The sequence below is a fragment of the Meles meles genome, chromosome 7, assembly GCF_922984935.1.
Source record: "Meles meles chromosome 7, mMelMel3.1 paternal haplotype, whole genome shotgun sequence".
Classification (NCBI taxonomy): Eukaryota; Metazoa; Chordata; class Mammalia; order Carnivora; family Mustelidae; genus Meles; species Meles meles.
The window spans coordinates 139671634-139695992 of NC_060072.1; positions in this window are offsets into that span (position 1 = coordinate 139671634).

Sequence of the window (24359 nt, forward strand, 5' to 3'; positions counted from 1 at the left end):
CCTAAAATGATCATTTAGGCACATAAAATGTGTGTTGGCTTTTTTTTCTTTTTTCTTTTTTTTTGATAATCTATACAACAACTTGGACACTATAGGTTTGTTGGCTGAGATTAAATTATGTGATGAATTTTAATCTACAAAGATCTTTTAATCTAAAGTTTCATTCAAGTCAACTGAACATAGACTACAAGCAAATTTAATGTTTTCTCATAAGTTTTTTGTATCATCTCCCAAATTCTTAAAGTGTGGTTTTTATTGTGTATTAGAGATAATCTGCACTTGTCATTGCCACTTCTTAAAACTGATTGTAGCGATAAGGTCAGGAAGAAGTTTTGTTTAGGGTGTTCTTTTCTAGCTGTTTGTTACTAAGCTTCCGTTGGGTCGCCTTCATCTACAACGACTTCCGCTAAATATGTGGAAGAATTTGGATGTGAGCTTACCTAGATCAGATCGATTTCCCTTTACTTCGTTCCGGATTTTATGGCCCACTAGTATAATTCTAGTCCTTAGGAAATTAGAGAATTGGCCAGAGGCATTCTAGGAAAAAAAATCTGTAATCTCTCTCATTCACAAATCTCTAGGGATCATAGAGGAGAAGAGAAAATACAGTCGAAGTAGGACTTCCTGCTGTCCTTACGACCCTCTTCCTTTTGCTCAGGGGTTGTAGTCAGGTGAGAACAGAATTAGAATTGTTTCAAGTTACGCCATGTTCCTAGAAATTCCTTGGCCTTTAAAGTACAGCTCTGTTCAATTCCTTACAGCCTGCTGGTGCCACAGTAGGGAAAAGCTACATTTGCCTGTGTCTTTTAAGCCAGCACAGGGAACATTTGCAGCAAAGCCATCAGGAAGAGCAACCGAGCGGTCACAGCTTGCCAATGTAGCAACTTTGCACTTGCCAGAGTCTGGCATTCGGTTGGTGAGTAGCTGTCCTCAGTCTCCGTTTAGTCCCTTCGGGAAACCTTGTAGGAGTGCAACATGCAGAACACCACAGAAACAAATAAATCATTTTTGCTTGAGATGAACAGAGAAAGCTTCACTGATGAATGGTTTAGGTAGATCTTGAAAGTACAGCGAGACAGAGAAGGGCATAGGGCTTACTGTTTGGGAAATAACAGGACAGCCCGAGGAAGAGTCAGGAAGAGGGAAGAGTATTTGGAGAACTGGCAGTTTGAGTGGGTTGGGATGCAGTTTTTACCGGGATACTCAAAAGAGTGAAGGTTGGGTGAGATCATGAAGGATGGCCAATGGCAATTTAAGGAAGTCGAGTGTGTTTTCAGTGACAAGCTACTGAAGGTTTTTGTGTAAAAATAATAAAAATTAAGGCAGTGCTTTCAGATGATTTCATCTGTTCATATCAACTCGTTTTAGATCACTGCTCCTTTTTTGCAAGTTTGAGTTCCGTGGATCTCATCATTAAGTCAGATAAAATTTGGCTGTTCAGTTTTCCGTGAAGGTCCAGAAGCTGACCCCCGTATACCTCAGAGGAGTTTTTCTTCTTAATATTTAATAAGGAAGTACGGTTTAAGCAGTTTTTAAAGTTATCAGGAAATACCAGGTCATGACACACAATTTCATGTAAAGCCTTATTAATGAAAAATCCTTTGCAATATATACTTGGAATGAAAGTATAACTAAAAATCACTTTTCACCTCGGGATGATGTTGGAAAATTTATTTTAAATACTTGAAAGGCTTATTTTGGTTTCATGCAGAGTTCAGTTACTTGGGATACATATTCCAAAGAATATAAACATTACAACGTTCCTCTGGAATTCCCATGGAACAACTCCCAGAAAATGTCTATTTTATATAGGATCTTTAATCTGTAATATGTATAACACAGGATGTGTAAGATCACCACAAGTTATTTAAAACTATACTGTTTGTATGTTATCTGTGGTATGTGTATCCCACCCACCTGTAACAATTCAGTGGAGTCAAAGCTAGATTAAAGGCATTATTCACTTTCTCTGTCCACTCTTAGATAAGTGCATTTAAACTTATCCTCCCCCTGTGGTAAAGTTTCGAAGCTGTTAGCACATAGAGCTAAAGCATTTTAAAAGAGGGTATTGGAAAGATTCACCTTTAATAATAAATGTTCTACTTTGAAGCCAGTATAGCATGGCAAAATACCTAATTTGGAATAGGCCAAGGCAAAATAACAAAAAATACAGGTTATAGATTGAAAACTTACTGTGATGTCTTGCTGTCAAATAAAATGGCTTCAAATTAATGACAAGATTACAAATCAGGTCTCTATTATGTTTTGGGTTACCAAAATTCTTTAACTTGCTAAATTGTTAGGTATGGTGAAAGTCTTACATTTTTGAAACTTTTCCTGTTACAAAATTACTGGTATTTGGCTTAAATTAATGCGTTTTAATGATTGGAGTTTTAATAAATCTTTGCTGAGTGTACGCATGGACTTAGAAAGTGGTGTAAAATAGCATATTGATGTGTTCTCTGCCTGAAAAATTAATAGTAAAAGATGGATTATGAAGCTGACGGATGTCGTGAGATGGAATTTGAAACTCAAAGCCTGTGTTTTTTTTGTTTTTTTATTCCATCTAAAATGTGTATTGTAGGACGCCTGGGTGGCTCAATTGGCTAAACAAATGCCTTTGTCTCAGTCATGATCCTAGAGTCCCGGATCAAGTCCCACATTTGGCTCCCTGCTCAGCAGGGAGTCTCTTTCTCCCTCTGACCTCACATTCTCTCTCTCTCTCCCATTCTCTCTCTCTCTCAAATAAAAAAATCTTAAAAAAAAATTATCGTAAATCTATAAATACACATATCAAGATAAAACTTGCACAGGCTTCACCTAAATTAGGAGAGATAATCAAGACATGAACTAAGCTAATGGCAACAGAAATAGAAAAAGTTTAACCAAACAAAGGGGGGAAAAAGAGAGTCTGAAAGGATCCCAACATTTGAGCCAAGCTTCACCTTGCTGTTCTTCATTAACAATTAATTTTGATGATTTAGAAGGGCTGCTTCTTAATGATTTATGCGATAATGTCCCTTCATATCCCCTTCTTTCCCATTCTGTAATAGACCCAATATTAAACATTTTTGGAGTTTCCCTGCTTGATTTCTTGGCATTACTGATTATAAAATTCAGTTATCAATAGTGACTGGTTTCCTTTAACTTTGTGTAATTGAGTTTTTTGAATAGAGAACCATAATACCTTTTGCATATTTGTATATTTGACTCATTCACCTTTTTTATTTTTATTTATTTTTTAATTTTTCTTCATGCACCTTTTTTTTTTTTTTTAATAAAATTATTTGAGAGGGAGAGAGAGCTAACACACGAGTAGGGGTAGGGGCAGAGGGAGAGAGAGAAGCAAGCCAGATGCAGACTTGATTTCCAGACCCTGAGCAGAAGGCAGATGCTTAACCGACTGAGCCACCCAGGCACCCCATCGTTTACCCCCCCCTTTTTTTTTAAAGAAGTAACTACATTTGTATTAATGGTGAGCAGTAGCACTTCGCTTATCTTTTGTTAACCAGTAAGATGGGTTCAGATAAACAGTTTTCAGGTAACACTGATTTCCATAGCTTCATCATCCTTCTGGGCATATGTACAAGACCAGTCGTCGTTGTAGTCCCCCCTGCTCGTACTTGATCTTGATTGTGCACTGGGCTTTGTGTCCTGTGTCCTCACCTCCAGTGCAGCTTGCATTAAGTTAAAATGATCTTCTTCCTTAAATTGACTAACCTCATAATTTGCCTTTTTCTGTGATTAGTGCCATTATTCTCTGCCACCACAGCCCAAATGCTGGGACCTTTTAGGCTCTGTTTTTTCCCCTTTGCTTGGTTAATCTTTTCCTATTCCTGTTGCCACTAGCTTAATTCATGTCTCGATTACCTCTCCTAATTTAATGCAATAATCTGTTAGCTTGTTTTTTAACCTAATGATTTCCCTCTTCTATCTACCCATTTGAACCGTTAATTTTCAAGTGAGTAGGATTTAAGAGAGACTTGTTATGATAAATGAATATTAAATTATGGGTGTGTATTTGTTATGTTTCTGAGAATACCTTGGAATTGTACTTAAGGTCATTCTGAATATCTGTGCAAATTTTTGTACAGGTGTACAAAAAAAGATAGTGTTTAAACGTTTTAATTAGGATTTTTTTCTGTAACATCCAAAAGGTATTCTGTTTATAAGCTTCACTGATTTCTTAAAGTTTTCAGACTTCTCTAATAATGATACTTAATCCCCAAATACTGGTTCAGTAGGGTCATTCATTCAGTAACCATGTTTACTATGTACCAAACACCGTAAATCAAAACACCCTGCTTACTAAGAGATATGAGAGGTTTGAATTACTGGAAAAAATGATTTTTGTTCTTGAATAGAAAGGCTTAGTATAAAGGTAACAGTTTTACTAATATTTATCAATTAATAATGATGCAATCAATTAAAATCCTATAAGGATTTTTAAATGTGAAAGTCATCAGAAGTGTCTCAAAGAATAATCATACAGGAATAGCTAGGAGAAATTTTTAATTTGGTAAATAACTTACTACAGTATAAGACATAAGTAAGTGAAACACTGTGCTGCTGGTTTGTGATAGACAAGTCAATGAAATAGCCCAGAAACGGATTCAGAATGTACGTGGGAATTCATTAACTTAAGCACAGCATTTCAAATCAGTAAAAACATGGATTATTCGATAATTTGTGTTGGGACAGCTGATAGCTATTGGGGGGGGAAAAAACAGCTTGAACCCATTCTCACTCTTACAAATTCCAGATGAGTTGGGATTTAAATGTGGAGGTGGAGAAAGTGAAATCCTAAAGTACTGAAAGAAACCATGGATGAACATTATAAATGTGAAGTAGGGAAGTATGTCTTTCCAGGTATGACATGTACTGATAAAAGAAAATATTGATAAATTTGACTACTTTAAAATAGAAGCTGTGCCACAAAACAACCATAAACAAAATGAAGAATTGTGGCAACTACTGAGAAAGGGCTAATTTTTGTAATACATAAGATCTACAAATCTATAAGTAATAGGCAAAAACAAAGACACCACAGAAGCAACGAAAATGCACATAAAAATAGTAAAGATGATCAAGTGTACTAATAATTCCATAAGACTTTATTATCTCCATACTTTTGAACAAAGTAAACTGAAAAGTACAATGAATTTGCATGAATCTGTCACTTATTTCAACACTTTTGGCAAATTGTGTTTAATTTATAACCCTGTTACTTGCCCCTTTTGTATGAAGCAAATTTCAGTCATTCTACCATTTCATCTGTAAATCTGTATCTCCAGAAGATACTTTTTCTAACAAAATCACAAGTCATTATTAAATCTAAATGGAACAAGGAAAAACAATAATTCCTTAGTACCATCACATCCAGTTAGTGTTCAGGTTGTCTTATAGATCTCGCAGTGGTTTTTCCCAAGGACATTCGTTTGAGTCAGGACCCAGTTGTTGTCCACATACTCTAGTTGATGGGCCTGGTTCTGGAGTCTCTTTAATCTTTAGATTTCCATTTCCTCTCCCTTTGTCCTTGCAAGTTATTGAAGATACTGGTTTGTCTTAAGTTTCCCACAGCGTGGATTATGTGGGTTATGTTAGCACATATGATTATGTGCTGTGGAGTTGTTCAGCATTAACTTAATGACCTGAAAATAATTTTCACCAGTTTTAGAAAACTTTCAACCATATTTTATTCTGTATTTTCTGTCCTTTTCCTCGTCTTCATTCTGGATATTTCTTTCTGAAACTGTGTTACAATTTACTGTTTTTTTTTCTTTCTTAAGCTGTGTCTAATTTTTTAAACCCATTCACTGAATTATCTATCATCTTTAGTAGGTTTGCGGGTTTTTTTGGTTTTTTTTTTTCGAGTGCTAGAGTATCCACTTGGTACTTTGAAATTTTTTTTTCTAATTTTCTGAAAAAAATCTGTCTTGTCTGCTTTTCTTGTATTAAACACTCACTTTAAAGTCTGCGGGTGGTAATTGGATATCGGCTGCCCTGTGTTTCTCCGTCTTTCATGATGTGGATTTCTCTGCTAGTACACCTAGGTGTTATTTTGTGTGTTGACATTGTATGTGAAAGAACAGAGATTATTTCCCAGAGGTTGGTGTCATCCTTCAGAATCGATTTAGCTTTGCTTTCAGAAGGAGGTAGGGATACTTAGGATCTTGAATCACCTTAGTCAAGAAAGGGCTTTGAGATTGTGAAGTTGGTTTCAGTTCCTGATTTAGTTACTCTTTATTCTCGGAGCGTGTCCCCAATCCAAAGCCAGAGCAGCCTTTACCAGCGTCCTTTGTCCCTGGTAAGCCCCGAACTTCAGTTTTTGTCCCCTTTCCTGTGAGTCTTTTGAAAGCTCTACTCAGCTTACCTCATCAGCAGATGCCCCTATGGGAACAGTAGCCCCAGATGCTGGGCTTACCTGCGTACATTGACTCCTCTACCGTCCTGTAATTTTTCACCGCCTTCTTGGCATTCGGTGCTTTCAAGTAACTGCCCTCAGTTTTGTCCACCTTTTTTAATGTTCAGAGTTGGTGTTTATTACCTGGTGTGCCATTGCATTGAATTCTTTGTGATTCAGCTTCCCATCCCCGTGTGTGTGTGTGTGTGTGTGTGTGTGTGTGTGTGTGTGTGTGTGTTTTAACCTTATAGAAATGATAAGTACTATTCATTTCAAACACTTCCTTGGAAGAAGCTTCCAAATGCTGTCTCACTTAACAACATGTGTTGAGTTGGGCTTTGGGTAACAGTGTGAACACCTGTCTGCAGTGAATGCCTAATTCACCGGTAAGGAAACAGGGCCCTGCAAATGCTGTTTCGTGCTGTGCTTCAGAAATTGCTTTTATTTCTGGACTGTGATTATTTCTGGACTGTGATTTCCTCATACAGGATTTTGTACATGCCAGTTCAAAGTTTAAATTTATGCCATGTGTGAATGTGTGCAAAATGCCCAATAAGAATGGGAAAAATATCTTCTTTTTCCAACCGTCTTGAGACACCTCAGACAACTATGAAATACAATTTTTCTTCCCAGTTTTCCAAAACATTTCTCTGGGTTGAGACAAGAATGAGGCATTTTTGGCCATAATGCTTCTTAAAATTTTTATGATTTTATAAGAAGAAATTTTGTTTTGAACTTTGAGCCTATGTTATTATCATATCTTATACATGAACATAAACATCTCAGTGCATCCTTACGTCAGTGAAATAATATAGGTGTTCTGTCTTATTATGAATCAGTGCTCTCATGTTCAGCCATTTCATATTTGTTGTTTTTCCGCTCTTATCAGCCTGTGTTTGCAGAGGTAACAGAACCTACAATTAAAAATAACCATCATTATTTTGAGTTTTCATTATTTTTGGTTTTCAACTTGTGTTTGTGATCTGCTGCATACATTCTAACATTACTGTATTGCCAGAGACATTCATACAGGTCTTTAAATATTTAATAAAGCCATTTTTGGTGAAAACTGAAATAATTTGATGTTTTTATCTTGATCGCTCTGCACAAAGACCATACTTCAAACTTCCCCTTGATGCTTCAGGGTGAAAGTCGGGTTAAGCAATATTTGAATTTAAATGTGGTTTAAATGTTTTTTAATTCTGAAGTCCTTTGTAGTTTTTATTTTCCAAGCAATATTAGCTGTATTTGATCTTCTAGATGAAGAAAGATTTGACTGGGATTAAATATGTGCAGTGCCATCCTGGAGTAAATTTTATTCATAGATTAATAAAATCTGTCCGGCATGATTCAGGAGAAGGTATTTTAGGCCATTAAATTTAGTTACATAAGCTACAGTCTGTTTTAAATTCTGTGCAACTAAAATCTGTTTTGCTTTTTTTAAAAAATGTTCATTATGCTGGGAAATGTGGAGTATTTGTTTTCCAAAACCATCAAAAGCATGCTCAGTCACTCATTTAGGAAAATTTGGAAGTACTAGTTTTAGCCTTTCAACTTAATGACAGTTACTATCATTGTCTAATTTTTTTCCTCTATACTTATAAGCCTTAAGAACATGCTGATGACTGATTGGACTACATGCTTTTTCTAAGTGCCTCTGTGGTTCAAATGCTGTTCTTTTTCAGACAGGAAGTAAACTATAAAGTAAAGGAATCTAGCACCCTACCTGACATATACTTGGTAATCAGTAAATTACCCCCCACCCGGCAAACCTCCACCACACACGCATTTTTAGCTCATGATTTTAAATGTGTTAAGATATAAAAACAGTACCAAGAAGAGTTTAAGAGCTCAGCTTCCATGTAAATCTTTAAACTTCTTTTTTAAAACAAAGATTCAACATTAATACATACTGTTGTAGGCAGAATTCTGTTGTGGCTCCCAGGATTCCCAGGCCCTGGAGCATACACCCTGTAGAACCTTGTCCTTGAGTGTGATCAGACCTGTGACTAGGATGGGACCCTCACTCTCTTGGTTGGGTTGCATTAAACGTCACAAGTGATGGTTGCATCATGCCTTTGATTATGTTATATGATTTAAGATCCTTTTGCTGACTGGGGAGAGATTCCTGCTGGCCTTGAAGAAGGAAGCTGTTGTGTTGTAGAGGGCCATGTGGCTGGGACCCAAGGATGACTTCTGAGAGCTGTAAGCTCTCCCTAGCCACCAACCAGCAAGAAATCAGGGACCTCAGTTCCAGATAAGAAAAGACTATGAGATAATGAATGAGTAAGATTCTAAGAGGACCCCCAAGCCTCAGGTGAGACCACATCCTGGCCAACACCTTGGTTTTATTGAGCCTTCTGAGACCCTGAACAGAAGACCAGTGAAGACCAGTTACATCAGTCTCTGAACCCTGAGCTACAGAAACTGTGAGAAAATAAATACATTGTTTTAAACTGCTAAATTGGTGGTCATCTGTTAGACAGTAACAGAAAATTAATACATTTGGGAAAATCTCTCTTTTTCTTCTTTCTTTTTTTTTTGTGAAAGTTAATTATCTTAACATTGCCAAGCATCTGTGTTCAGGACCAGCAGTGAAAGGATGAAGACGGAATAGGTGGACTCCTCGGTAAACAAAGGTTACTAGATGTGGTCGGCCGTGTAGTGGCCCCAGCTGTGTCTACATTCTAATCTCCAGAAACACATTATGTTCCTTTACATGGTAAAAGGACTTTGCTGCTATGGTTAAGTTAAAAGTCTTGAGATGGTAAGATTATTCTGGATTATCTGGGTGGGTCTAATATGATCCAGGGTTGGCCCAGTATAATCACGTACCAGAAGGAGAGAGAAGGGCTAGAGGGAGGGAAGAAGATGTGATGATGCAATCAGAGGCATCTGAAGATGGTACGAAGATGGAGATGGCTTTGAAGATGGAGAAGCGGGCCGTGAGCCAAGGAGTGTAGGTACTTCTAGAAGCTGGAAAAGACAAGGAACCAGATTTTCTTCTAGAGCCTCCACAAGGAATACAGACCTGCCAACACCCTGGTTTTAGGACTTCTTGATTGTGCTGCTTTAAGCCAGTAAGTTTGCAGTAATTTGTTTGGCGATAGGAAAATAATACACAAGGTATCCGAGAAACACTTCTAAAGTGGGAGAAACCAGAACAGTGATTTATAGAACGTATTCCCATCCAAGAGGAGGGACACCTGAAAGATAGAAACTCTCCCTAACATGCTTGTAGAAACAAGCGAATGTACGCATCCCTGAAAGAACAGAATGACACGTGTACATATAAACACTCCAAAAAAAAAAAGTCAAAAATGGAAATACAGAATTTTAAAACTCAATATATGGGTTGGTAGATGAAGTTAAAGAAATTGCCCAGAAAGATTAAAAAAAAAAAAAAAAAAAAAAAACAAGAAAGAAAAGGTAAAAAAAATAAAAGGAGCAAAAGCAGTAGGTCCGAAACCTGAAGAGTAGAACTTCCATTGAGAGGAAGGAAGAAACAGATGGAAAAAATTCATTAGGAATATTTGCCAAAGTTAAGGATATGAGTTTTCAGGTTGAAGGTGTTTGCTGAGTGACCAGCAAAATGGGTAAATGAACTCCTCCTCAGCCACATTATCATAAACTTTGATGGAAGCAATTAGAAAATTCTACAGGCCTCCAGAGAGAGGGAGTGAAGAAAAGGAAAGATCAGTACAAAAAACAATGTCTAACTACAAAGGAATATTATCAGGAATAAGAATAGCTTTGATTTTTTTTTTTTTTAGGATTTTATTTATTTATTTGACAGAGATCAGAAGTAGGCAGAGAGAGAGGAGGAAGCAGGCTCCCTGCTGAGCAGAGAGCCCGATGCGGGGCTCAATCCCAGGACCCTGAGATGATGAACTGAGCTGAAGGCAGAGACTTTAACCCACTGAGCCACCCAGGCGCCCCATCTTTGATCTTTTTAACAGTAGCAGAGAAACGAGGTAACAGCCAGTGCCTTCCAAGCTCTGATGGACAAGGAATTCTGACCCAAAATTCTGTGCCTCGGCAAGCTGTCATATAAATACTGTTGAGGTAGTTTTACAGAAGTGTCATTTCTCACAATATCCCTGAAGGATGTCTTCTGTAACATCAGAGAGCAAACCAAGAAAGAGGAAGACAGGATTCCGAAAAAGAATAAAAAGAGGAGAAAACTGAAGAGAATACCTAGAATGATTGTTGAGGGGAGAGCCAAGAAATGATCCAAAGTGCAATCCTTAGAATTCTTTTCTGTCAATAAGTAATCAAGGTGAAATATTCAATCTTTTTTTTTAAATTTGAAGCACAATTTCCATATAAGCCACTGTACACATCTTAAGTGTAAAATTTCATAAGTTTTGACATAGGCATGACCCATCCCCAAAATGAAGATACTGGATACATTTATCATTTCCAAAAGTTCCATGTTGCATTCGTGCAGCCCCTTCTTCCTGTGTCTCCCCACCAGCACCTGTGTTCCATTCCCAATGTGGTCTCCAGGCAGCAGCTTCCTGCATTCTATCCTGTAGATATTTGCAAGTAGAAATATAAATGGGAAATAAAGTATGTACTCAGCTTTTGATCTGCACAGTTGTTTTTGAGATCCACCCATATTTTTGCATTTATTACCTGTTCGGTTTTTTTAAGTTGCTGAATAATATTCCATTTTATAAACTATTTGGGTCATTTCCAGCTTTGGACTATTATAAATAAGGCTGCTATGAACATTATTTGAACATATGTTTTCTTTTCTCCTGGCCAAATGCCTGAGAGTAGAATTTCTGGGTCATATGGCCAATGTCCGTTTGGCTTTGTAAGAAACTGGCAAGTCATTTTCCAAAGCAGTTGTGTATTACTTTCTCGCTATATGTGTTGTTTCTACTTCCTCCTCATCCCCACCAACATTTAATATAGTCAGGCTTTCTAATTTTAGCCACACTAATGGTGATTCGGTTATCTGGTACTAGTAGGATGGACCCCCAGTTAGTTTGGTTTGGATTTCAACACTGATGATGTCATACACAGACAGACCAAGGAGGTATGAAAAGGTTTATCACATAATAAGACTCTGATGAGACCAGGGCAGGCTTCCTAAGCTGCTTTGAAATTAGCTTGAGAAAACAAGAAAGGGAGAGTGGCTTGGGGTTTTAGTGAGGTTAAGGGGTGAGGTTAGAGTGAAGTTTTCCATAGATGGGCTATGGTTGTGTGGTTTAAACTTCCCACTGGCACTAAGGCTGGGAACACCTTTTTTGTGTTTTTGTTTTTAAATCCACTTTCCCAGTTGTGGGCAAAAAAGGGAAGACGAAAAGATGGGCTCGAAAACTTAGCAACCAAACTTCAAAATTGGAATCAAGTATTTTATTACAAATGATCATGTAGAATAAATAAATAAAATCTTTTAACGGGGGGGCACGTGGGGTTAAAGCCTCTGCCTTTGGCATAGGTCATGATCCTAGGGTCCTGGGATTGAACCCCACATTGGGCTCTCTGCTGAGCAGGGAGCCTGCTTCCCCATCTCTCTGCCTGCCTGTCTGCCTACTTGTGATCTCTGTCAAATAAATAAATAAAATCTTTAAAAAAACAAAAACAAATGATCATGTAGTAGGGTCTTATTTTGGTGTTAGTTTGTATTTTCCCAGTAACTAATGATGTTTAACATGAGCTTACATTATATATTTATATATTTATTTTTAAAATTTGGTGAAGAATTTGAATGTACAATAGATTTTATGCTTGAAGTTGGACCCATAATCCCTGGTGAAGTTCCTTTAATACAACCTCTTTATATTCTTCTTTTTAAACATCTTTTTCTTTACAACTCGTTTTAATCCCTTCAGCTTTATTGAGATATATTTGACAAATAGAATTTTATATATTTAAGGTGTACAATTTGATGTTTTGATGAGCATATACGTTGCAAAATAATCACCACAATCCAGCTAATTAACATACCCATCCCCTCACATAGTTACTATTTCCTCCCTCCCTTCCTTCCTTCTTTTCTTCTTTCCTTCCTTCCTTCCTTTTTTGTGGTGAGGATATTTAAGATCTACTCTTCCAGCAAATTTCAAGTATACCACTTGGTATTAATTATAGTACCACTGATGTACACTGTATCTTCAACACTTACTGACCTTGCGTAACCAAAACCTTGCACCCCTCGGACATCTCCCCATTTTCCCCTCCCTCCAGCTCTTGAGAACCACCATTCCACTCTGCTTCTGTGAGTCAGACTATATGGATTTCACATATACGTGAGAACATGCAGTATGTGTCTTTCTGTCCAACTGACTTCATTGACATAGTGTCCTCCATGTTCATCCATGCTATCACAAATGACAGGGTTTTCTTTCTTTAAGGCTGAGTAATATTCCCGTGTGTCTGTATGCGTGTTTGAGTGTATAATTGTACTTTCTTTGTCCATTCATCCATGGATGGACATTTAGGTTGTTTCTGTTTCGAGGTGATTGTGGGTAGTGCCGTGATGAATGTAAGAGCACAGATATCTCTTTGAGATACTGATTTCGTTGTCTTTGACTATATATCCAGAAGTGGGATTGCTGGATCGTATGGTAATTCTATTTAATTTTTTGAGGACTCACCATACTGTTTTACATAATGGCTGTATGAGTTTATATTCCCATCCGTGTGCAGGGGATCCTCTTTCTCCACATCAACTCCAGCACTTACTATGTTTTTTTGTTGTTAACAGCCATGCTAACAGAGCCCTCCCAGACCTTCATTAATCTGTGAGTAGTTGTTAAATGATCATTTTTATGAAGAGTTTGGGTTGAAACTCCTAGTCTGCCATGTTGCTGATATCCTATTTATATCTTCTTTATTCTTATTCCTACATATACTTTATGTATGTTTTATATATTTTTTATTAAAGTGTTTGACCGAATATTTTACGATTAAAAAATTAAGTTCTTTACTTTTTAAAAAATTGGGGTATAATTGACTTATAACAACATTATGTGAGTTTCAAGTGTACACACAATGATTTGATATTTGTATGTATTGCTAAATGATCACTACAATAATTCTAGTCAACATCTGTCACCAAACATGCAGGTTTTTTTTTTCTGTGATGAGAACTTTTAAGATCTACTCTTAGCAACCTTCAACCTTTTTCTTATTACTAAGTTTTAAGTATTTTATTTTTGTATTCTGGGTACAAGTCCTTTATCAGATACTTGAGCTGCTGATACTTTCTCCCATTCTTTACTTTATGTTTACATTATTTTAACAGTATCTTTTTTTATGTTACATGAGTTTCCGGTGTACCACATAGTGACTTGATAACTATATGTTGTGCTACCTTCACCACAAATGTCGTTACCATCTGTCCTATCATCCTACAGTGTTACTACGTAGCCATTGACCCTGTTCCCCATGCTGTACATTTTATCTCCATGAGGTATTCGTTCTGTAACAGGAAGCCTGTATCTCCTATTCTCATTCACCCATTTTGCCCATCTCTCCACTGCCCTCTTCCCTGGCAACCACCGATTTGTTCTCTGTATTTATGGATCTTTTGCTCTTTTGTTGATTTTGTTTTTTAGATTCTACCTATAAGTGAAATCATATGCTATTTGTCTTTCTCTGTCTCATGTACTTCACTTAGTATAATATCTTCTAGGTTCATCCATGTTGTTGCAAATGGCAAGATCCCATTCTTTTTTTATGGCTGATATCCTATGCGTGTGGCACACACCTTTTCAATCCATTCGTCTGTTGTCCATCAACATCATCAGATGGACACTGGGGTTGCTTCCTTAACTTGGCTATTGTCGATAATGCAGCAGTAAACATAGGAGTGCTCATATCTTTTTGAGTTAGTGTTTTTGTTTTCCTTAGGTAAACATCCAGTAGAGGTATCACTGGATCATATGATAGTTCTATTTTTAACTTTTGAGGAAGCTCCATACTATTTTCTATACTGGTTGAACCAGTTTACAATTCTTACAACAGTGCACAAGGGTTTTCTTTTCTCTACCTCTTTACCAACACTTATCTCTTGTCTTCTTGATGATAGCCGTATTTAGAGGTGTGAGGTGAGCTCATTGTGGTTTTGATTTGCATCACCCTAATGATTAGTGATGTTGAGCATTTTTCAGGTATATGTTGACCACTTGAATGTCTTCTTTGGAAAAATGTCTAATTAGTTCCTTTGCCCATCTTCTAATTGTATTTTTTAAATATTTTTGTTACTGAAATATAAGAGTTCTTTATGAATTTTGGTTTTTAACCCCTTATCTGATACATGGTTGCAAATATTTTCTTCCATTTTGTAAATTACCCTTTCATTTTATAGATGATCTCTTTTGCAGTGCAGAAGCTTTTAAATTTGATGCAGTCTCATTTTGTTAAATTTTTTTTCTGTCCTTGTTGCCTCTCTTCTTGGTTTCTTGTCCAAAAATTCATTGCTAAGATCAGTGTCAGAGACCTTCTTCCTCACTTTTTCTTCTAGGAGTTTAGTTTCAAGTCTTATGTTTAAATCTGTGATTCATTCTGAGTTAATTTTTGTGAATGATGATGGTGGGAGTCTAATTTCATTTTTCTGTATGGGATTTTCCAGGTTTCACAGCACCATTTGTGGAAGAGGCTATCCTTTCTTCCCTAGTGTACTTGATTCCCTTAACAATATTAGTTGACTCTACATGTAGGGGTTTAATTCTGGGTTCTCTATTTGGTTCCATTGGTCTGTGGGTTTGTTTTTTTTTTTAATGCCAGAACCATAATGTTTTAATTATTATAGCTTTGTAGTATGGTTTGAAATCAGGAAGTGTGATGTTTCTGGGTGTTGTTGTTGTTTTCTTATGATTGTTTTTGCTCTTTGGGGTCTTTTGTGTTTCCATATGAATTTCAGTATTTTTTTTTTCTCTGTGAAAATTGCTAGTGGGATTTTTATAGGGATTGTACTGAATCTGTATTGGCTCTGGCTGGAATGGACATTTTAACAATATTAATTTTTCCAGTCCATGAACACAGGATGTCCTTACATTTGTTTTGTCTTCTTCAGTTTCTTTCAGTAGTGTTACAGATACTTCACTTCCACAGATACTTCACTTCCTTGATTAAATTTATTCCTAGGTATTTTATTGTTTTGATTCTGTTACTCATTGAATATCTTTTTCTAATTTTTCACTTTGAGTCTAAATGCATCCTTAATTCTGAAGTGGGTCTCTTACAGCTAGTAGTAGATAGTTGGGTCTTATTTTCTTAAAATACGTCCCAGTGGCTTTATGTCTTTATATTAGTGAATTGAGTCCATGTACATTTAGAGTAATTACTGATATATAAGTACTTACTAATGCCATTTTATTAACTACTTTCATTTTTTGGTTACCATGGAATTTACATAAAACATCTTACAGATAAGACTGACAACATTTTAGATGGATAACACCTTATCTTCAATCACCTATAAAGCCTTCAGCATTTTACTGTTCGTGTTTGTATTAATGATGTCACTATTTACTGATTTATGTCACTATTTATGTTGTGTTTTTGTTAATAATTTATATGGGTAATTTTACTACTATTTTCCTTTAATATTTAAACTACAGTTGAGTGGTCAATACACTATCCTAATAAAGAGTTGCATTTTTCTAAGTCTGACTGTATATTTTTCACCTTTACCAGTGTGTTGTATACTTTCATATGTTTTCTCTGGTTGTTGCAAATAAACTTCATTGTTTTTCATGGATGAGTAACATTGCATTATATATCGATATACCACATCTTCTTTACCATTCATCTATGGATGGACCCATGGATTACTTCTGTAATTTGGCTATTGTAAATAATGCTACATAGGGGTGCATGTATCATGAAATTTTTGGATCATGTGGCATTTCTGTTTGTAATTATTTGAGAAATCTCTGTACTGTTTTCCAGAGTGGCTGCTCCAGTTTGCATTTCCAACAACAGTGCACAAGTGTTCCTTTTTCTCTACATCCTTTCCAGTGCTTGTTGTTTCTTGTGTTCTAGAGATTAGCCATTCTGGCAGGTATGAGGTGATATCTCATTACGGTTTTGATTTGCATTTCCCTGGTGATGGGGGATGTCAAACATCTTTTCATGTGGCTGTTGGCCATCTGGATTTCTTCTTTGGAGAAATGCCTGTTCATGTGTTCTGCCCATTTTTAAATTCAGTTATTTGGTTTTTTTGGTATTGAGTTTTATAGATTCTTTATGTATGTTGGATACTAACCCTTTATCAGATACGACTTTTACAAATATTTTCTCCCGTTAAGTAGGTTGTCTTTTAGTTTTGATGATTGTTTCCTTTACTATGCAGAAGCTTATCTTTATATAGTCCCAATAGTTTATTTTTACTTTTTTTTCCCCCCCTTGCCTCTGGAAACATATCTAGAAAAAGTTGCTACAGCTGGTATCTGAGAGATTACTGACTATGCCCTCTTTTATGATATTTATGTTTTCAGGTCTCACATCTAGGTATTTAATCAATATTGGTTTTATTTCTGTGTATGTGTAAGAAAGGGTCCTGTTTCTTTCTATTGCACGTCGCTTTCTAGTTCTCCAACAGCATTTGTAGAAGAGACTGTCTTTCCCATTTTATGTTCTTGCCTCCTTTATCAAAGAACAATTGGCTGTATAATCACGGGTTTATTTCTGGGCTGTCTATTCTGTCGCTTTGATATATGTGTTTTTTTTTGTGCCAGTACCATACTGTTTTGATGACAGCTTTGTAATGTATCTCAATATCCAGGTGGTTCGTGATGAATGATTTTTGCAATGTGTTCTTAGATTTGGTTTGCTAATATTTTGTGAGGACTTTTGCATCTATGTTCAACAGAGATATTGGCCTGTAAGGTTTTTTGTTTTGTTTTGTTTTATAGTGTCTTTATTTGATTTTGATATCAGCCAACTTCATAGAATGAATGTGAAAGCTTTCCTTCCTCTTCTATTTTTTGGAATAGTTTGAGAAGACTAGCTATGAACTCTTCTTTAAATATTTGGTAAAATTTACCTGTGAAGCCGTCTGGTCTTGGACTTTTGTTTATTGTGAGTTTTCTGATTATTGACTGAATTTCATTGCTGGTAATTGGTCTGTTCAAATTTTCTAATTCTTCCTGATTCAGTTTTGGGAGATTATATGTTTCTAGGAATTTATCTGTTTTTTCTAGTTTGTCCAACTTGTTGCCATATAATTTTTCATAATATTCTCTTACAATCCTTTGTATTTCTTTGGTATTGGTTGTTATTTCTTCTCCTTCATTTCTGATTTTATTTGAGTCTCTCTCTCTCTCATTTTGATGAGTCTGACTAAATATTTATCAATTTTATTGATCTCTTTAAAGAATCAGTTCCTCATTCCATTGATCTGCTCTACTGTTGTTTTTTTTTGTTTGTTTTGTTTTTATTTCATTTATTTCTACTCTAATCTTTTTTATTATTTTCTTCTACTCATTTTGGGATTTGTTTGTTCCTCTTTTCATAGCTCCCTTGGGCATAAGGTTAGGTTGTTTATTTGACATTTTTCTTGCTTCTAGAGGTAGGCCTGTATTGCCATGAGATTCCTTCTTAGAACTAAAGCTTTTGTTGCATCCCAAAGATTATGGACTGTTGTGTTTTTCATTTTCTCCACGTGTTTTTAGATTTCCTCTTCGATTCTTGGTAGAACCATTAGTGTTTAGTAGCATGTTATTTAACCTTCATATATTTATATTCTTCTGAGATTTCTTCTTGCAGTTGATTTGTAGCTTCATAGGGTTGTGGTCAGAAAAGATGCATGGTATAACTAAGATCTTTTTTGAATTTGTTAAGTCTTGTTTTGTGGCCTAGTATGTGATCCATTCTGGAGAGTGTTCCTTGTGTCCTTGAGAAGAGTTTGTGTACTGCTGTTTTAGGATGGAATGTTCTGAATATGTCTGTTAATTCCATCTGGTCTAATGTGTTATTCAAAGTCACTTTTTCCTTGTTGATTTTCTGTTTGGATGATCTGTCTATTGATGTAAATAGGATGTTACAGTTCCCTATTATTATTATATTACTATTGATTACTTCCTTTGTGTTTGTTATTAGCTGCTTTATGTATTTGGGTGCTCCCCCATCGGGTGAGTAAATATTTACAATTGTTATATCTCCTTGTTGGATTGTTCTCTTTATGATAATATAGTGTCCTTCTTTGTCCCTTGTTACTGTGTGTTTAAAGTCTCTTTTGTCTGATGTAAGTATTGCTACCCTGGCTTTCTTTTCACTTCCATTTGCATGGTAAGTGCTTTTCTGTCCCTTCACTTTCAATCTGCATGTGTCTAGGGGCGCCTGGGTGGCTCAGTGGGTTAAAGCCTCTGCCTTTGCCTCAGGTCCTGATCCTAGGGTACTGGGATCAAGCCCTGCATTGGGCTCTCTGCTCAGCAGGGAGCCTGCTTCCTCCCTCTCTCTCTGCCTGTCTCTCTGCCTACTTGTGATCTCTCTCTGTCAAATAAATAAATGAAATCTTTTTAAAAAATCTGCATGTGTCTATAGTTTCTGAAATGAGTCTCTTGTAGGCAGCATATAGATGGGTCTTGCTTTTGTATCCATTCAATCACCTTATATCTTATGGGAACATTTAGTCCATTTACATTCAAAATAATTTTTGATAGGCATGTACTCATTGCCATTTTGTTACTTGTTTTATGGTTGGTTTTGTATTTTTTCTCTCCTTTATTCTCTTGCTTTCTTCTGTCACAGTTTGCTGGCTTTCTTTAGTGATATAGTTGGATTCCTTTCTCTTTATTTTTTGCATATCTAGTACCAGTTTTTGATTTGTGGTTATCATTAGGTTTATATTTATCATCTTCTGCATATAACTGGCTATATTGAGTTGATGGTTGCTTAAGTTCAAACCTGTTCTTTACTCCTCTCCCCCACATTTTAGGTATGTGGGGTCATATTTTACATCTTTTTATTTTGTGAATCCCTTGATTGATTTTTATAGATATCCTTACTTTTTTTAAAAACTGCTTTTTACTGCTTTTGTGCTTTCTACTTTTCTTTTAAAGATTTTATTTATTTATTTGACAGACAGAGATTACAAGTAGGCAGAGAGGCAGGCAGAGAGAGAGGAGGAAGCAGGCTCTCCACAGAGCAGAGAGCCCGATGCGGGGCTCGATCCCAGGACTCTGGGATCAGGACCTGAGCTGAAGGCAGAGGCTTTAACCCACTGAGCCACCCGGGCGCTCCCTGCTTTCTACTTTTCTTACTCCTATTTATGGTCTTTCCTTTCCATCCAAAGAGTTCCCGTCAACATTTCTTATAGGGCTGGTTTAGTGATGATGAGTTCCTTTAACTTTTGCTTGTCTAGGAAACTCTTTTATCTTTCCTTTTATTCTGAATGATATCTTTACTGGTTAGAGTGTTCTTGGCTTCAGGTTTTTCTGTTTCAGCATTTTGGATATATTATGGCACTCTCTCTGGCCTGCAAAATTTCGGCTGAAAAATCAACTGATAGCATTATGGGGTTTCCCTTCTATGAAACTGTTTTCTTTTCTCTTGCTGCTTTTAAAATTCTCTATCACTACTTTTTGACATTTTAATTGCTATATTAGTGTGGATTTTGTTGAAGGCTCTCTGTGCCTCCTGTATCTGGATTTCTGTTTCCTTGCCTGGTTTAGGGAAATTGTCAGTTATTATTTTTTTCAAATAAATTGTGTGCCTCCTTTTCTGTCTCTTCTCCTCCTGGGACCCCTGTAATGTGAATGTTATTATGTTTGATGGTGTCACAGAGTTCTCTTAGTCTGTTTTCATTTTTTATTATTACTTTTTCTCTCTCTTGCTCAGCTTGATTGCTTTCCATTACTCTGTCCTCCAAGTTCACTGATTGGTTCTTCTCCTTTCTCTAGTCTACTATTTATTCCATCTAATGTATTTTTAATTTCAGTTATTGAGTCCTTCATCTTCGTTTTTTTTTTAATGTTTTCTGTCTCTTTGTGAAGGGTCTCACTGAGGTCTTCACTCTTTTCTCAAGCCCAGTAAGTATCTTTATGACTATTATTTTAAATTCTCTATCAAACATTTCATTATCTCCATTTCATTAGCTTTTTTGCTGTGATTTTGTCCTTTTCTTCCATTTGGGATATATTCCTTTGTCTCCTCATTCACTCTAAATCTCTGTGTCTGTTTCTAGGTGTTAGGAAAGTCAGTGATGTCCCCTACTCTTCAAAGTAGTGGCTTTATGTAGAATTCCTGTAGTTCCCTACAGTAGAATGTCCCCTTTTCCAGAACTTGGTGTTTCAGGGGTATGTCCTGTGTGTGTAGCGTGTGCCCAGTGTGTGGCTGAGCTGCATTTGCCTTCAGTTCAGTCATCTGCAGTGGCTCTCTTTGTTGTGGGCAGTGTTTGGTCCCTATGTCATTAGCAGGTCAGTTTGGAGCCACTTTGGGCTTGAATTGTATCGGACTAGGCATTTGCCGGTGTTGCATTAGCCCTGATCTGCAAGGCACTTTCCCTGTGTTGTCCCTTGAGAAGCTTTTGTCGCTGGGCAGGTCCTGCAGACAGACCGATGTCTGCCTCCAGCCCACTGCTGGGGCCAAAGTTGGATGGTGCGTCGTTATCCTCCCCTCTCCCCAGGGCAGGAGTCACTTTGGAGCGGAGCTGACTCCTGTCAGGGCTGCTTGTGCACCGCCAGCCTTGCGGCACCGCTTTAGATGGGCTCCAGCCAAAGGCAGATTGGAGGGGGGCAGGTCTGCAAGAGAGTGTGGGCGCGGGGTGTACTGTGCCAGCAAGCTGCGTACTGGTGCGTTGTGGGAGTGGACCTGTAGCCTCGGGCTGAGGCGGACAGGGTTGGAGGGGGCAGGTTTGTAGAAGCAAGTGGGGGTGGGCTGCACTATTGGCAAGGTAGGTGGAGGTGTTCCCTGTATATAGGATGGCGGGGGGGGGGGTGGAGGAATGAAATGACACCCACCAGCTGTTTTGTTCTTGACGAAGTCTCCCAGAGATCCCTGCCCTCCAGTGCACAGTCTAAGATTAGTAAATAAATCTTCCCATATACCACAGGTGCTTTCCAAACCGCTGCCTCCAGTGCTGATCTTAGTGGGGCTGTTTGTTGTGCTCTCTTCAAGGGCATGGACTCTGACTTCCCCGCTCTCTCAGAGCCGAACCCTCTGATTTTTTAAAAGTTCCAGGTGTTAAGCTTCACTGGTTATTAGACCCCTTAGGTTTTTCAAAGCAAATGTTATGGGGATTCGTCTTCGTCATGTGGGTCCCCTGCGGGGTGGCTCCTCTCCCCTCTCTGAGACGGCCGCATCCGTCCTTCCCGCGGACAGTCCCATGGGTCTGTTCAGCTCCCCACCGCGTCTCCACCCTTCCTACCCCCGAAGATGTGACCTGTTCTCTGCTGTGGAGAATCTGTTCTGCCAGTCTTTGGGCTCTTTTCTGGGTTCCTTACACCGATGTGGGAGTTAGCTAGTTGAATTCGTGGGAGGAGGTGAGCTTAGTTAGAACCTTCCTCTGCGCTCTTCCCGGGAAGTCACCTCAGCGGTTAGTTCTTTAAATGGACTTTCTGCCCACTTCCCCCTTTCTTCTCCTTCTGGAACCCAGATTATTGTTATTTTCTCTTTCTGATGGACTCGCATAGCTCTTGTGGGCTTTCTTTACTCTTAAAAAAAATCTTAGTTCCGTTTTTTCTTCTATTTGTGCTATTTCAAAATTCCTATTCTCCAAGTCATTTATTTTTTTCTTCCTTCTGGTCTTCCCTGCTACAAGCACTTTGTATTACATTTGTCATCTCACTCAGTAAATTCTTCAGCTACAGATTCATTGTTTGGTTCTTTCAAATAATTTCAATATCTCTGTTTAAGAACTCATTTTGTTAATATACTTCATGATTTCATTCAATTGTCTTTTGGAGTTTTCTTGTAGCTTGTTGAGTTTCTTCATAGCAACATTTAAAAGTAATTGAGGTTATTTAATATTTTCTTTTTTAAATTTATATTTTTTAACCTTAATTCCAGTATAGCTAGCATACAGTGTTATATTAGTTTCAGGTGTACAATGTAGTGATTCAACACTTCATGCATCACCTATTTCACCCATCCCTGCTACCTACCGCCTCTTTAATATTTTCTAACAGCCACGTTAAAAAGATAAGAGAAGGGACGCCTGGGTGGCTTAGTCAGTTAAGCCACTGCCTTTGGCTCTGATCATGTTCCCAGGGTCCCAGGACTGAGTCCCACATCGGGCTCCTTGCTCAGTGGGGAGCCTGCTTCTCTGTCTCCCTCTGCCTCTGCCAGTGTGCCTGCTTGTGCATTCTCTCTCTCTCTCTCTCCTGTCTCTGACAAATAAATAAATAAAATCTTAAAAAAAAAGATGAGAGAAAAAAGTGAAATTAATTTTAATAATATATTCATATGCATATTTTAAAGATAATTCATTTTTTAATTTCATTTTTACGTAGCTGTACATCACATACATTGTACGTGCTGGGCGGTATAATGGTTACAAAAGTAACACGGCTTCTGCTGCAGAGAACTTACAGTTTTGGGGGAGAAGATAGACATTAATTGAAGATCTACAACAGAAAAAAGTTCAAATATCTAAGTGGAAGTATTTCATTCAAAACCATAACAACTATTTTGAGTTTTTTATTATCTAGATCACAATATTTTATGTCACTGAATTTGTTTGCTTAAGAATTATCATTTCTTTTTGTGATGCCGTGTTACCTTGATTTTTCATATTCTTTGTAGTTACGTGCTTATGCTTTTGCACTGGAAGTAGCAGACACCTTTTACTCTTTGCTCTTTTCCTTCAACAGATGGAGTGTTATGTTCTATGGTGTTGTTATTATCTAAGGGTTTTGTTTTTTTTTTTCTTCTTGGTCTCTATGAAAGTTTATCTGTCTCACTTTTCTTGTTCCCTCTTGTGGATGAATTTTTAAACTTTTATGTCTACTCTGATTCTTATAATTCACCCTGCTGGATATTGGAAGCCTTTCTTCTTTCCCATCAAGTGGCCCTATCGTTGAAGTTTGTGGTCTGCCCCTTGCCCACAGCCTTGGCCTTTTTCCTTAGCCAGCTCCCTGTGTCCTGGACCTTGTTCTCCCAGGTGTACGCCTAATCATACACAAAGATCGGGTAGCAGAGTTGGAGGGGAGGTGTGGGTTTAACACTTCATGCATTGGGGTGCCCCTGGACCTAATAGAGAGATCTCCAGGGGTGGTAATCCCAGAGGCTTGTGGGTGGACTTTCTACTGAGCACAATCTAACATTGTTTGCAATTCATATCTGCCTCTTTCTCATTATGCTCCCTTCCCCCATTTCAAAGCTCCAACCTTAGTACTGCAGGTATTGATGGGGAGAAGCATATCTCCCAACTGGTATATTTCAGCTGTCACTCACCACTTTCCTATTTCCCTGTGGGAGAGTTTGCTTCCTGATAATTCAGTCTGTGTCAGTGTTTCCTTGAGAGAGGCATGGCACTGGGAAAGTTTCTCTTACTATCTCCACTGCAGCCAAATTGGTAACTCTTCTCTTTCCTTTTTTCTTTTCGTTTTTTCCCTCCTCTTCTCTTTTCTTTTTTTTCCCAGTGTTGTCCTAGAATCTCCCTTCAGGAAGTCCAGCCTCCCTTTGGGAAGTCCAGTGCTTCTGTAGATCCTCTCTCCTGCATCAGTACCTGTCTGGGATGGCACTCACCTGGTTTTTGTCCTGACAGCAGTTAGAGGGCTCTATGCAATTTCACTGGCTCCATGGTTCTGCAGCCCTTACGGAAGTCTGTCTGCATCTTACAGGCTGGGCTGTACTCGGGGGCAAGATTCCTAAAGAGCCTCTTGGGGTAAAGTACCCGGTCCAGAAATAACCACAAAAGTACTTCTGTTAGGGTATGGATGTTTAATCATTTTACTAAAAAGGGTGATAAAAAGCAGGAACATATCCCACCATATTGTTGACAGCACTCCCTATACTATGTAACAGTATCTTTTGAAGAGCAGAAGTTTTA